The 12,317-nt window shown below is 43.3% G+C and overlaps 1 protein-coding gene across 4 annotated transcripts in view; it reads left to right on the top strand.

The window, feature by feature from the left end:
- Nucleotides 1–5,149: 5,149 nt before the first annotated feature.
- Nucleotides 5,150–12,317, top strand: part of SORBS1 (sorbin and SH3 domain containing 1) — a 247,761-nt gene continuing 240,593 nt past the window's right edge. For all 4 annotated transcript variants that reach the window (XM_072130585.1, XM_072130583.1, XM_072130584.1 and 1 more), the window contains exon 1: nucleotides 5,150–5,280. The gene's annotated coding sequence lies outside the window, so the exon portion shown is untranslated. The remainder of the gene's footprint in view (nucleotides 5,281–12,317) is intronic.

Genomic DNA, 12,317 nt, shown 5'->3' with positions numbered 1-12,317 from the left:
TATGCTGGGCAGGAAAAGGCTGGAGCAGTGCATAATTAGGGTGAAGAGAGCGCCAGAGCAACCACAGGAGCGACAGAGCCTCATTATCATAATTTTATGATTTGTTTTCATCAAAACGACTCAGCTTAACCAAGATATGTTTCTGCATCAGTGTAGCTACAGCATTTTCAAGGTATGTTTTGTTCATAATGCATAAAAGCAAATGGTAGATTTCCTTTAAAGCAGCAAAACAGCCCCCCTTCACCAATCTATATGTAGTCAGCAGGGCCCCATCCAGGGGCACATCCCCCCCCATTATATACTGTACAAAAGGCCATTCCGTCCCCCCAATATACTGTCCAGGAGGGTCTTTAACAACCCCCCCCCCCCAATAATATACTATCCAGAAGTGCCTTTAATATCTTCCCATAAATATACTGTCTAGGAGTGCCTTTAATCCCCCCCCCCCTAATAATATAATAAGGGTACTCCCCTTATATAGTGGTCTCCCGTACTCCTCCATCTCCCCTTATATAGTGGTCTCCTGTCTTCCTCGATCTCCCCTCATACAGTGACCTCCTTCCTCCTCCACCTCCCCTCATTTGGTGGCCTCCTGTCCTCCTCACGAAAAAATTTAGCAACTTACCTTTCCTTGTTCCCAGCTGCTTTCTCCTCTTCCCATAGTGCTGAGGTGATGGAGGAGGGAAGCTGGCCAGCCAGGGGAGGAGCTGCCTCTTCACATTGCTGCTGTAAAGCGCAGCAGAGACATGTGCAGGCAACAGGAACTGAGCCCGCATCCTGTTCCCTGCTCATCAGCTCTAGTCAGGGCAGGAACCAGACGGGGAGAGAGGTGCGGAGGCTGAATCAGTTCAAACACCCACCGCTATTACCCGCTATTGGTGCTAACACTGATTTCGGGTAATCACCCTGCGGATGTGTGGACGCCGCCCAGGGGTGTACCTAGCCTTTCTGCTGCCTGAGGCAAACTTCAGAAAGACACGTGTGATGGCACACGTTGCGTTTTGAATGCGTTTTTGGACCGTTTTTAAGCAGTCTGTTAAAAACCGCATGCGTTTTTGAAAAACGCATGCGTTTTTGGAAAAAGCATCCGTTTTTGACAACGCATCCATTTGACAGGTTTGACCAATTATCTTAATTCAAACACGCATGCGTCTTTTGACGGGCTGCTTAAAAAGCGGGCCAAAAACGTGTTCAAAATGCCACGTGTGCCATCACCCTTACCGCGACATATAGAGTGGGATTCATTGTGAATTCTCTCACCGTATCATTACAAAAGAGAAAATAAAGTTAGAACACAGCTTTATCTGCAGTACTAATGTATACTTGGTAACGGCAGCATTTAATATCCCATGCTGTGCACTGGAAAAGTGGAAATAAATTCCATTTGCAGCACAACTGAAAAAAAAAAACGTAATTGCGACATTTTCTTGTGGACTGTTTTACGGCTGTCACTGTGCACTCCAAATGATATCTCCCCTTTAATCTTTAGGTCAATAAGATTACGGAGACTCCAAATATTCTAACTTATATGTAGGACTTTCTCATACTTATGGAGCTTTTTAAAGTAAAATGGTATTGATGGAAACATCATCTTATACAGCAAAAAATTATAGAGATTTTACATCCAAATGATTGCTTTTTATTAACATTTTTATTTGTGGCAAAATGGTTTGGTTAGGTGTATTAGACCTGAGTTGGTCAGGTGTAGCAGGGCCAAGTTGGTCAGGTGTAGCAGGGCTAAGTTGGTCGGGTGTTGTAGGGATGAGTTGGTCAGGTGTAGTAGGGCTGAGTTGGTCGGGTGTGGTAGGGCTGAGTTGGTCAGTTGTGGTAGGGCTGAGTTGGTCTGGTGTAGAAGGGCTGAGTTGGTCAGGTGTAGCAGGGCTGAGTTGGTCAGGTGTAGCAGAGATGAGTTGGTCTGGTGTAGAAGGGATGAGTTGGTCTGGTGTAGCAGGGCTGAGTTGGTCTGGTGTAGCAGGGCTGAGTTGGTCTGGTGTAGCAGGGCTGAGTTGGTCTGGTGTAGCAGGGCTGAGTTGGTCTGGTGTAGCAGGGCTGAGTTGGTCTGGTGTAGCAGGGCTGAGTTGGTCTGGTGTAGCAGGGCTGAGTTGGTCTGGTGTAGCAGGGCTGAGTTGGTCTGGTGTAGCAGGGCTGAGTTGGTCTGGTGTAGCAGGGCTGAGTTGGTCTGGTGTAGCAGGGCTGAGTTGGTCTGGTGTAGCAGGGCTGAGTTGGTCTGGTGTAGCAGGGCTGAGTTGGTCAGGTGTAGCAGGGATGAGTTGGTCAGGTGTATTAGAGCTGAGTTGGTCTGGTGTAGCAGGGCTGAGTTGGTCAGGTGTAGTAGGGCTGAGTTGGTCAGGTGTAGTAGGGCTGAGTTGGTCAGGTGTAGAAGGGCTGAGTTGGTCAGGTGTAGTAGGGCTGAGTTGGTCAGGTGTAGAAGGGCTGAGTTGGTCAGGTGTAGAAGGGCTGAGTTGGTCAGGTGTAGTAGGGCTGAGTTGGTCAGGCGTATTAGAGCTGAGTTGGTCAGGTGTAGCAGGGCTGTGTTGGTCAGGTGTAGTAGGGATGAGTTGGTCAGGTGTATTAGAGCTGAGTTGGTCAGGTGTATTAGAGCTGAGTTGGTCAGGTGTATTAGACCTGAGTTGGTCAGGTGTATTAGACCTGAGTTGGTCAGGTGTAGCAGGACTTAGTTGGTCAGGTGTAGCAGGGCTGAGTTGGTCAGGTGTAGTAGGGCTGAGTTGGTCAGGTGTAGTAGGGCTGAGTTGGTCAGGTGTAGTAGGGCTGAGTTGGTCAGGTGTAGTAGGGCTGAGTTGGTCAGGTGTAGTAGGGCTGAGTTGGTCAGGTGTATTAGAGCTGAGTTGGTCTGGTGTAGCAGGGCTGTGTTGGTCAGGTGTAGCAGGGCTGAGTTGGTCAGGTGTAGTAGGGCTGAGTTGGTCAGGTGTATTAGGGCTGAGTTGGTCAGGTGTAGCAGGGCTGAGTTGGTCTGGTGTAGCAGGGCTGTGTTGGTCAGGTGTAGCAGGGCTGTGTTGGTCAGGTGTATTAGAGCTGAGTTGGTCTGGTGTAGCAGGGCTGAGTTGGTCAGGTGTAGTAGGGCTGAGTTGGTCAGGTGTAGTAGGGCTGAGTTGGTCAGGTGTAGTAGGGCTGAGTTGGTCGGGACCAGCCACAGATCAAATGGGTGGGCAGCTGTGGATGTGAAGGGCGGGCTGCCGCAGATGAAGAAGGCAGGTTGGGCGCCCGTGGATTAGATGGCTGGGCGTCCATTCAGGGCCCCTGTTGTTATGCCTCTGGGAGCCGGCTAGGAGGGGTATAAGGGGTGGGAGGCAGGTGGATGCTCTGCTCTTGCAGTCACAGGCAGCCATTGTACAGTGACAAGTCCTAGGTCCCTAAGTTCATTGCTAAAAATGCCGCCCTTCACAACCAGTAGAAGGCGCTGCCACCCTGAGGCGAGAATCTCAACTCGCCCCATGGTAGGTGCGCCCCTGGCGTCGCCATCTTTGTTCTGAACGTCGCTCCCTGGAATGTCAGACCCGAGGCTGCATGGCATCTCCAGTTTTGTTACAATGAGCCAGTGACTCGTTGTAATTAATAGTGTGCAAAAATGCCATATACTGCAATACAGTAGTATTGCATTATATGGTAAAAACAATCAGACCATCCAAAGTAGCCTAGAGGGTCAAAAAAATTGTAAACAGAAAGTTTAAAAAATAATAATAAAAAAAAAAATCAAATTGAGTTCCCTAGAACTGATACAAAACAGTAAAAATTACAAACATGTTAGGTACTGCTGCGTGTCAAAATGGCCAATCTATCAAAATATAAAAAAGGGTTATTGCCGGCGATGAACCCCCATTTTGTATTTTGACACATTCGTTTAACTGTTGAAAATGTATTAAATCACAATAAAAGCTTGTATAAATCTGGTATCACCGTGATTGTACCGAACCAAAGAATAAAGTAGAGGTGTTATTTGGAGCGCACAGTGAAAGTCGTAAAAACTGAGCCCACAAGAAAGTGACTTTTTTTGGCAATTTCACCACATTTGGAATTTTTTTTCCAGCTTCCCAGTACATGCCATGGAGTAATAAATAGCATCACTGAGAAGTAAAATATGTTACACAGAAAATAAGCCCTCACACAGCTCTGTACACGGAAAAATGAAAGTTATGGATTTTTAAAGGTGGAGAGCGAGAAATGAACATGAAAACCCTGCGTCATTAAGGGGTTAAAGATTGGTTATACGTTATTGGGGCACATTTACTAAGGATCCGAGCGCCGCACTTTCGCCGGGTTTCCTGAATATTTCCGTTTTCCGCCGAATTGCCCTGGGATTTTGGCGCATTGGGGGGTGGCCTGTCGGACAACATGACGGATTCGGACAAACTGCGGAATTTAAAAAAAGGATTTGTGTCGCAAGATCAAGCACTCACATGCACCGGGAAGAAGCAGGTGAACTCCGGCGGACCTTGGCGCAGCAGCGACACATGCAGGAACTCGGACGCACGATATTAGTGAATCGCGCCGGACCCGAATCCTCGTCGGACAATGCACTGCGGGACCGGGTAAGTAAATGTGCCCCATTATGTTTTTATAAATCTGTATTTGTTCCCTTCACTTGTGTGTGCATGCACCTATGACAAGACATGCTGCTGCATCAGTGGGACTCATGATTGTTTGCAAATTCTAAGAAGATGTAAAACATGTAGGCAATTTAAATTTTGATATACAGGGAGTCCCCTACTTAAGAACACCTGACTTACAGACGACCCCTAGTTACAAACGGACCTCAGGAAGTTGGTTATTTACTATACTTTAGTCCCAGGCTACAATGATCAGCTATAACAGTTATCACTGGTGTCTGTAATGAAGCTTTATTGTTATCCTGGTTCTTACGATAACCCAACATTTTTAAAATCCAATTGTCACAGAGACGGAAAAAAATTTGGTTGGGGTTACAATTATAAAATATACAGTTCCGACTTACATTCAAATTCAACTTAAGAACAAACCTACAGAACCTCTCTTGTATGTAACTGCCTGTAACTATGTGTCCTGAATAATGTTCTGGGATTCCATCTCTAGTGCTGGGAGCCTTCCATGTGCACAGCTGAGTGCAGCACACACACCCCCAGCACAGTGGACGCTTCCAGATCCAGTCTAATAGGGGGGAGGGACCTCATATGATTGGTGGAGGACACTGATGCCTTCAATGAAGTCAGAGCTGGGCTTCACCAGCAGAATAATACAGCAGCATGTTGTGTGCTCCCAGCAAGGACACTGCATTATACACACAAGGTAAGTTACTGCTAAGAACTTGCCCTTTGTTGTGCATGCAATGCAGACTGCAGACCCTGTGCCAGCTCAGCCCCAGCAGTGTCACCATGAAGCCACTGCAGTCATACCCTGATCCTAGGCAATTCCCCTCCAGAGTTTCTGCTTATGGAGGAGAATCTGTAACTATTACTGTATAGATGGAATTCCCAGAACATATTGTTATTGAATGCAACATTGTTTCAAATGTATCTAAATAATAAACAGACTTTGATATCATACATTAACAATATTCAGTATGTACAATTGTATTATTATGGATCCTCTCTGATCTCTTCCGTGGATTATTACAATATGGGATCAAAGGTTATGAAAATAGTAATATCATTCAAAATATTTATAATTTATGTTGATAAATATGTACAAGGCTGATGCTATAAATGCCCAGTGCTCTATGGGGTGTACTGCTTGCTCCAGGTGCTTGCAGGCATGTGGATTTCTGCTTACTGAGACTGCAGATAAACACTTACTAAGTCAGCAATGCATGGACTGCAATGGGTAGCAGAGGTCCAGGTCTTGGCTACAGCCTGTTTCCATGTATACAATGATATTAAGCTGCCTTTGTCTTTGTAGGATGCACTCACTCAGCAAATGGAATTGTCTATTTAACTGCTTAGAAAAATGAATGTGACAGGCACCAGGAGTTGAGTAATGAGGCTTTGGCCATGTGTTCAGGGATTCAGTGCTGTAGTGTGGACTGAATGCAGACTCCATCACCTCTACATGCTGTTAATATATCTGACATCCATAAACTGCAGAGTGTTAATATTACGGTACATCTTGAATGGAAACATGTATTAACATTCTAATGGCAGAGCTGTCAGCTGGTCTGCTGGTGCATGGGGAATGCTTCCTAGAATCGCTCCTGTTTATTATGTGAAATGTTTTTTTCTAATGTGCTGCAGAGCCTACATCACTGTGCAAGTCATTTGCTTGCTGTACCGCAATTGTTTCCAATGCTCGCTGCTCCAATGCTCAAAATAGAATTTAAATAAAACACGAGCTGCGTCTGTCTAATGATTACATCTTGTAACTTCAGCACAGTGGGCACCCTGCATCATTCTGCCTGGTACTTCAAGCTTAGACCTGTTTATATAATGTGGTGAGCTTCATGCTAAAGATAGGAAATGATGGAAATTTACATGAATCCTTTACATAATGTAATTATTACACATTAACAGGACAAGACTTTTCTGTACCATCTTTACCTGGTCTGCAGAAAAACAAGGTTTTCTTAGGGCGATGCCACACATGGCGTTTTTTAATTCATTTTTTGGCCCTTTTTAAGCAAAACGCATAGATTCAAAATGCAATGTGTGGCATCAACCTAAGGCCGGTTCCACACTTGCTTCTATGCATGCTGCTCGGATCGCACGGCCCGAACGCTGCACACCGGGACTGAACTGACATGCTGAGTTTACTCCCGGTTTGCAGCGTTCGGTCCGTGCGATCCGAGCAGCATGCGTTACGAGTGTGATGCAAGTTCATCGCATCACACTCGCAAGTGTGGAACCGGCCTAAGTGTCCTATATCGGTTACAGGCAGTCCCCGGGTTACATACAAGATAGGGTCTCTAGGTTTGTTCTTAAGTTGAATTTGTATGTAAGTCGGAACTGTATATTTTATCATTGTAGTCCCAGCCAGAACTTTTTTTGGTCTCTGTGACGATTGGATTTTAAAAATGTTGGGTTGTCATAAGAATCAGGACTAACACTAAAGCTCCATTACAGACACCTGTGATAACTGTTACAGCTGATTATTGTAGCCTAGGGCTAAAGTACAATAAATTACCAATATCCAGAGGTCCGTTTGTAACTAGGGGTCGTATGTAAGTCGGGTGTTCTTAAGTAGGGGACTGCCTGTATACTTCTACCTCCTGAAAAGTAGTATGCATTTAAAATTGGACATATGCTATAATGGAAAAGCACACGGACACAGTTGCACCCTTTAAATTACTTTTAACAAGAGATTGCTGCTAATAGCTTACATTTCCTTTTGGATATGTCCACAGAGGATGGATATATTGCAGATTTTTCACGTATAGCTGTGGGTAGAAAATATGAAGCCTTTTACATTTCTACCAAAGGGGATGACATTCAAGTACATCTCATCCGCATTCTTCAGAAAAATCCAAGCATGAATTCCACCTGTGATACAAATCCTAAATCTATAATATGTCAATTTATGTTGCAGAATTTCACCTACAGTTTTGTCTTTGCAATGTTTAGGGTGAATTCACAAGAAACCTTCAGGCTGCATTCACACATTCAGTTTGTCAGATGTCCATGTTTTTTAATGTCCAAGCCTGGTGTGTATTAAAAAAAAAAAAAAAAAAAGGAAAGCGTTGTGGCACCTTTACATTTGGAGCCTCAGCCATTATGATTCCCACCTGCTTTTGTCTTCAAAAACTGCATTTTTTTTTTTTTGGTGACGGGTCCTCCTTAAAAAAAGGCGGTTAACACCGAAACGTTGCCACAATCTCGGTAAATCACCATTTGATTTGAAGTTCTGGAGTGCTGCCTGCGTTTTTTCCATTGCTATGTTGAATCAGGAATATACCTGACTTCAGAGCCTGTATGTAGACATATAAGTGTGCCTCTGTGTATACAAAATATCACTGAAATAATAATAATCCAATGTTTCAAGACCAACACTAAGCGTTGTAACATTGTAGCAGTTCAACTGTAGCGTAAGGCAGTGATGGCAAACCTTTTGGAGACAGAATGCCCAAACTACAACCAATATCCATTTATACGTCGCAAAGTGCCAACATAACAATTTAAGTAGTAACTTATTGATCCCTGCTGTATCACAGGTTTTAATCGTATTGGCCTCCTGAGTTCATCAATACAATAGAAAGATGATGGAGAAATTTGGATTGTAGCTTCCCTCCAGGGTCCCCCTGAAGAGGAGGTATCAGGGGACCCAGAGCAGGAGCTCCAGCGTTAATCCATCTCTATCCAACCTTTCCCCGCTCCTCCTGTAGTCCTGGGAGCCAAGGATGTTGCTTTAAAATGGTGCTGAGCATGGCATGTGGTCTTGGACCACAGGAGGAAGCTTTGAGTCCTATCTGGCAAACTCTCTGTTGGGGTGAAGGCCTGGGTGCCCACAGAAAGGGCTTTGAGTACCACCTTGCCATAGGTTCGCCACCACTGATGTAAGGGATATTACTTATTTTTCTTTTATTATCAGGTCCACCACCAGATTTTTCAACCATTTAGCTTAACGATAGTCAGCATTTGAATATTGATTTAATGTACATGGAATTACAATTTGTGTTCTGAGGTGCCATGGACAGTATGGAGAAATGATGTATAGATGTGCTCCACTATTGGTAAGCTTTTTATGGACAGGTGGACATTTTTGAGCAATGTGAGTTTTTGAGGTGTATGATTTTAGATCTTTGCTAGTCTTTCTTTGAAAGTAAATTGTTTTGTTACCTGATCAGCTTCTCCGAACTGCACTAAATCTTTCAACACAAATTGACGGAAATGAATTCCACTTCCACCCTGAACCATCTCATCCAAAATAAATTCTGTAAACCATGTTTCAGAAAACTCATCGAGTAATAAACCGCACTGATTCTCCATGTACATGGGGGATTTACCATACCTAATTTAGAACTGCTGAACTGAACTCTGCATGCAGTTCAGTTCTGGAGTGTTGGAATCAATGTGGTAAATGCTGGACGCTCATGCAGCGAGTTTGTATGTGGTTAAAGTACCTAAGTCAGTGATGGCAAACCTTTTTCACAAAGTGCCTAATGCCAATTTAAGGTAACTAAAGTAACTCACAGGTTTCAAACTTATTGGCATCCTGAGGCCACCAATACAATAGAAAAAACGAGAAATTTGGATTACTATTGTAGTTTCCCTCTAAGATCCCCTTAACAGGAAGAATCACAGGTACGGAGAAGGGTTTACAATTATAATTCGGCTCTATCCACACCTCCTTGCTCCTCCTGCACTTCCAAGTCACTTACCAATAGTGCTGAACTTGGCACATCCTGGGCTGCCTGTAACTGCAGGAGGAGGTCTTGAGTCCTAAACAGACCTACAGAAGCCTTTCTGTACGTAGGGAATGTATGTGTTTTTCTAAAATTTTTGTTATGTACGCCTCATCAATTTTATCAATGTGTTATGTTGCAAACATCACTCATTTTTGTTTTTCCACTGTTTCTGAAAACATTTTTGTGTATCTTTGACTTTGCAGACCTTCTGCTCTCCTTTTAGTTATCTGAATGTTTAATAGTAACTACATTAATTTTACCGTAATTTTCGGACTATAAGGCACACAAAAAATCCTTTGATTTCTGAGAAAATCAAAGGATTTTTTGTGTGCCTTATAGTCCGAAAATTACGGTAAAATTAATGCGCCTTATAGTCCAGTGCATATATGAACCGTACTTACAGACAACAGCTGCATTGAACTGTGCACAGGTCTGCCATCTGCTGGTCAGTCATCCTTATAATCAGGTGCGCCTTACAGTCCAGTGCACCTTACATACAGTATGAACCTAGACGTTTTAGCAGGCATTTATTGATGGTGCGCCTCATAGTCCGAAAAATACTGTACTCTAAGAACATTTTTTTACAAATGAAAACATGGAGGGGTTAAATTACAGCCCCCCTGAAGTGGTTCCCTTTTAGAATAACATTTATTTCAAATTAAGAAACAATGTTTCTTCGGAAGCAAATATTTGTATTGTGCAAGCACTTGTTGACCTGAAAATGATTATATTTTTAGTCTCCATGGCAACTCCATATATATTCATCCTGCCGAGAATATTTTTTATTTCATATTTGTGGAATTGAGTGACATTTAAAGGAAAAACGTTTCTTTTATTTCAGATAAGACATTTTAGATTGAGCAGTGAAAAAAAAACAAGACTTACATTTTGAAAGAGGCACATAAAGGACAGAAGTGTCTTGTCACAGAAAAGGAGGGTTGAGAAAAACAGACTTCTGCTAAAAATCCAAATGTAGTGGTTGTCCAGGACGTATCCTTAGGCTACACAGACACAAAGGTGCATTTTGGATGTGTGATAATCGGCACTATGCTTGTCTGTGTTTGTCACTCGGACGAGCCTCCTTCATAGTCATAGGTGCGTGTTTAGATATCTCCTAAAAATGAGCCCCTATTGATGATTACTGTGTGCCGACTGGTCTGGGCTCTCCTGACACGGTGGATACTACATTTGGAGCTACACTCATGTCTGTGAGTAAAATAATTATTTTTTGCAATATTGTGCAGTCATTTAACAAAGCAATTAAAATTGTGCTAGACATACAGGAAGTCCTCAGGTTACGTACAAGATAGGTCTGTTCTTCAGTTGAACTGTATACAGGCGGTCCCCTACTTAAGAACACTCGACTTACATACGACCCCTAGTTACAAACGGACCTCTGGATATTGGTAATTTATTGTACTTTACTCCTAGGCTACAATAAGCAGCTGTAACAGTTATCACAGGTGTCTGTAATGAAGCTTTAGTGTTAATATTGATTCTTATGACAACCCAACATTTTTAAAATCCAATTGTCACAGAGACCAAAAAAGTTCTGGCTGGGATTACAATGATAAAATATACAGTTCTGACTTGCATACAAACTCAACTTAAGAACAAACCTACAGACCCTATCTTGTATGTAACCCGGGGACTGCCTGTATTTTATAATTGTAACCCCAGACAATATTTTTTTGGTCTCTGTGACAATTGGATTTTAAAAATGTTGTTGGATTGTCATAAGAACCAGGATTAGCAATAAAGCTTCATTACAGACACCTTTTATAAATGTTATAGATGTTTATTGTAGCCTAGGGCAGTGATGGTGAACCTTTTAGCGGCCGAGTGCCCAAACTGCAACCCAAAACCCCCCAAATTTATTGCGAGGTGCCAACCAAAAATTAAAGCAGTAACTTATTGCTCCCTGTTCTTCATCAACTTTCAATCATATTGGCTTCCTGAGGACAAGATGGAAAATTTTGCATCATTTTAGCTTCTTTCCAGTGTCCCCCTGTACACAGAGAATCGTGGGGCCAGCAGAAGGCCCGCCAGAGATAATTTGGTCCTGTCTACACATTCTTCCTCTATCTAAAGTCCCAAGTAGCAAAGTAAATATAAATTTAATATATGACTGAAAGGATTCTTTGAGTCCTGTCTGGTGTGCTGGGGTGATGGCCCAGGTGCCCACAGAAAGAGCTCTGAGTGCCGCCTCTGGCACCCGTGCCATAGGTTCGCCACCACTGGCCTAGGGCTTAAGTACAATAAATGACCAATTATCAGAGGTCCGTTTGTAACTAGGGGTCTTGTCTTACCCTAACCCTATGTACAAAATTTACTGTGGGATATTTGAATGGGGGGGGGGAGGGAACCATGCAGTCATGTGACTGATTTTTTTTTTTTTTTGTCTACCTGTCATGTCTGCCTCTCACACTTATCACTTGGCTTGAAAAACATAGAGCCAAAATGTTGCAGTACGTTGTGCTATGGAATAAAGAGGACCACTAACTTTTTTCACTTGAATACTTATTTATAATCTTACCCTAAGCCAGTGATGGCAAACCTTTTAGAGGCCGAGTGCCCAAACTAAAACATAGACCCGCTTATTTATCGCAAAGTGCCAACACAGAAATGTAATTTGTGATTTATACTCCCTTCTCTGTCACAGTTTTCATTGATGCCAGCCCCTGAGGACACCAATAAAGCAGAAAATAGTCCCAGGTAAAGCTGTCACTTTAAAATAGCTCTGTGCACAGCAAGTCCTGGGCTGTCTGGGACTGCAGGAAGATACCTGGAGTCATCTCTGGTGATGGCCTGAGTGCCCACAGAAAGGGCTCAGAGTGCCACCTCTGGCACCAGTGCCATAGGTTAGCCATCACTGCCCTAAGCTATCTGGATTCTCTTAAATCCAGATGCTTCTTTTCTAAGCATTTTCATTACAATAAAATTGTGTTTCTACCTTACCTGGCTTCCTAACAGCAACCTGTATTGAGTCCCT

This window comes from Engystomops pustulosus, chromosome 11, assembly GCF_040894005.1.
Source record: "Engystomops pustulosus chromosome 11, aEngPut4.maternal, whole genome shotgun sequence".
NCBI classification, from domain to species: Eukaryota; Metazoa; Chordata; class Amphibia; order Anura; family Leptodactylidae; genus Engystomops; species Engystomops pustulosus.
Note: the sequence above shows the minus strand (reverse complement) of the source record. Positions and strands in the feature narration are given on the sequence as shown.